The 3,062-nt window shown below is 61.4% G+C and overlaps 1 long non-coding RNA gene across 1 annotated transcript; it reads right to left on the bottom strand.

The window, feature by feature from the left end:
* Positions 1–401: 401 nt before the first annotated feature.
* Positions 402–2,378, bottom strand: LOC142070911 (uncharacterized). Its single transcript, XR_012666831.1, has 2 exons — positions 1,799–2,378; positions 402–644 (listed from the first exon to the last, which is right to left on the bottom strand). It is a non-coding gene; the product is annotated as an uncharacterized LOC142070911 (long non-coding RNA).
* Positions 2,379–3,062: the final 684 nt, after the last annotated feature.

Raw genomic sequence — 3,062 nt, 5'->3', positions numbered from 1 at the left:
CCCTCAGCAACCTCCTCTGGGACACCCTGGCCTAGGGCAGCGAGCTGGAAGGCTAGCCAGACCAGTTACCCCTGCAGAGCTGGGGAGCCGGAAATCACTGTTCTAGACACAGTGATTCCCAGGCTGCTTCCCCTTGCTACCAAGAGGCAAAAACAACGCTGAGCCACCACTAAAGAAATATTGTGTTTGAAAACTTCTCCTTTTGCCTGAAGCTCTGCTGGCAAAAGCAAAGCCAAGCCAGTGCTGCGGCTCGTGCCTGAAGCTTTAGTCTCCGGGCTCTTGTTGATGCTCCCATGAGATGTGCTGCTAACACCCTGTGCAAGAACTAAACTCGGAAGAGGGGATTAGTCGTGCAAGCTGCACATCACTGAATGGAATGAACAGGCTGAGTCAATCGGGCATTACATGTCTCCAGTCCTGGCCTTTATTTTCATTCAACCCCAAATCGACATTTCCGTGAAAGGTACAAAACAGTCATTGCGACATTACAAACAAAATTAGTTTTGCCTTTCGTACAGAATCTTTACAGGAGACCAGAAAATCGCCATTTTAGGAACAGCAGCTGCAGTTCCTGGATGCTGGAGCTTTGCAGACACAGCTCTTGGCACAATGATTGCATCCGGCTGGGCAACAGGAGCAACAGCCTGAAAAGATAAAAATCAAGACACGATTATTGGAGAGGCCAGACAACAAAAAATAAAAACAACCCTCCCCCGTAAGAGCTGAAGGAAGTTCAACATGGATGAGACAAGGAGCAAAACCATGCCGTGAACTGTACTTTATAAAATATAAAAACATCTCAGTTGTACTGTTAATACATATTCCTCACAGAGGCCACATAAAAGTCAAGATTGGACAGTCCTGAGTCCTTTCCCACCTTGATATAGGTCAGAATCCTTTATCTGACCCAAGGGTTTTGTTAAAAACACTCAGCGTACGAACAAGAAACAACTGGTTGGCGTTGGAAAGAACAGAAGAAGTTTTTAGGAATTATTCTTCGGGAAAGGACACCGATTCCACCTTTCAGGCCCACACTTGGAAAGTAAGTATACAGTTTAACAACAGACGCCCTGCTTCAGCAAAGCACCTGCTTATTGTCAAGCATAGGCTTAAATCCATCCCCAGTCAGCAAAGCACTTGCGGCCTGATCCCAAGATCCCACCGAAATGAGAGGCAAGACTCACCTTCCCTTTGACGGGCTTTGCAGCAGGCCCACAAAGCACAGCCCTAACTCCCCCAGGCTACAACTTGAGCAGACGCTTAATGGTTCTGCTACATCGGGGCCAGAAATTCCAGCTTCTGTTCTCCAGGCTCCACGCTGCTGCAGGGAGCCAGTGACAAACCCTCGTTCGTCGCAGGCTCAGACAGGCGGGCAACTCGCTTGTGGAGGAAACATTTTTAAGGGGGGGGGGGGGATACTCACTCTTTTTGCAAGAGGTGCACCTGCAATTTGTGCACTGGCAGGAGTCAGCGCAGGTACACGAGCCACCTGGTGGACAAAGGGGGGGGGGGAATGAGCATCACGGCTGGACTAAAACCGAGAGGACGATCAGCGGCAAGGGGAGAATTTTGTCCCCAGCATGGCAAAAGAAGCCCGGGCCATCTGAGCCGGGGAGCTCGGTTTGCAGGCTCCCGCCGCAGAGATTTCACAGAGCCGGAGCCGTCCCGGGCGCAGGGATCGTTCCCCTTCCCCGGCAAGGGGGGGGCTGTTTCCCAGCGAGGGGGGAGCAGCCCCCGAAGGCCCCGCAGCAGCTCGGAGCAGGGTCCGTGCGGCTCCGCCGCGGGACGAGTCACTCACCGGCCGCGCAAGGGCAGTCCTGGGGATCCATCGCTCTCCGGCTTGCGGCGGTCGCTGCTCAGCCAGGCGGAGGGGAGGAGACGAGGCTTGGAGCGGAGCTGCCCGACGCCTCCCATTTATCCCGGCGGAGGCGTGGGAGCGAGCGCAAAACCCCCGCCCCGCCGCCCTGCACACGGGCCCCGAAGCAGCGAGCAGAGCCGGGGGCTGCGGCCGGCTCCTATCGCCGCCCAGAGCCGCGCTGCGTGACTGCACAAGGCCCGGGGCGCCCCGCACAGCGCCGCGCGCAGAGCCCCCGGAGCGCATTGCGTGGGGCTAGCCCCGCACACAGCAGGGCGCCGTGTGCAAACGTCCCTCCCCCCCCCACACACACAGCGTTGCCTGGTGCTGTCCCCGCACAGACCCGGGCGCGGAGTGGAAACGCCCGAGTCCCGAGTGCAAGACACAGCCCCGGGCGCCGAGTGCAGCCCGCTCTCCCCGAGCGCATTGCAGGGCGCTGTCCCCTGCCGGGCCCCGGCGCGGAGCGCAAAAGCCGCCGCAGTGCGGGACACGGTGCGATTCCCGCACAGACCCACCCCAGGGCGCTGAGAGCAAACCCCGCCCCGAGTGCGGGACACGGTGCGATTCCCCCACAGACCCACCCCAGGGCGCTGAGAGCAACCCCCGCCCCGAGTGCGGGACACGGTGCGATTCCCGCACAGACCCTCCCCAGGGCGCTGAGAGCAACCCCCGCCCCCACCACCGCCCCGAGTGCGGGGCACGGTGCGATTCCCCCACAGACCCACCCCAGGGCGCTGAGAGCAACCCCCGCCCCGAGTGCGGGACACGGTGCGATTCCCGCACAGACCCACCCCAGGGCGCTGAGAGCAACCCCCGCCCCCCCCCCCGCCCCGAGTGAGGGGCAGGGTGCGTTTCCCGCACAGACCCTCCCCAGGGCGCTGAGAGCAACCCCCACCCCCGCCCCGAGTGCGGGACACGGTGCGATTCCCGCACAGACCCTCCCCAGGGCGCTGAGAGCAACCCCCGCCCCCACCACCGCCCCGAGTGCGCGGCACGGTGCGAATCCCGCACAGACCCTCCCCAGGGCGCTGAGAGCAACCCCCGCCCCCCCCCCGCCCCGAGTGAGGGGCACGGTGCGATTCCCCCACAGACCCTCCCCAGGGCGCTGAGAGCAACCCCCGCCCCCCCCCCGCCCCGAGTGCGGGGCACGGTGCGATTCCCCCACAGACCCTCCCCAGGGCGCTGAGAGCAACCCCCGCCCCCCCCG

This window comes from Caretta caretta, chromosome 2 (genome assembly GCF_965140235.1).
Source record: "Caretta caretta isolate rCarCar2 chromosome 2, rCarCar1.hap1, whole genome shotgun sequence".
Classification (NCBI taxonomy): domain Eukaryota; kingdom Metazoa; phylum Chordata; order Testudines; family Cheloniidae; genus Caretta; species Caretta caretta.
The sequence above is the reverse complement of the archived record's forward strand: the minus strand, read 5'-3'. Positions and strand labels throughout refer to the sequence as shown.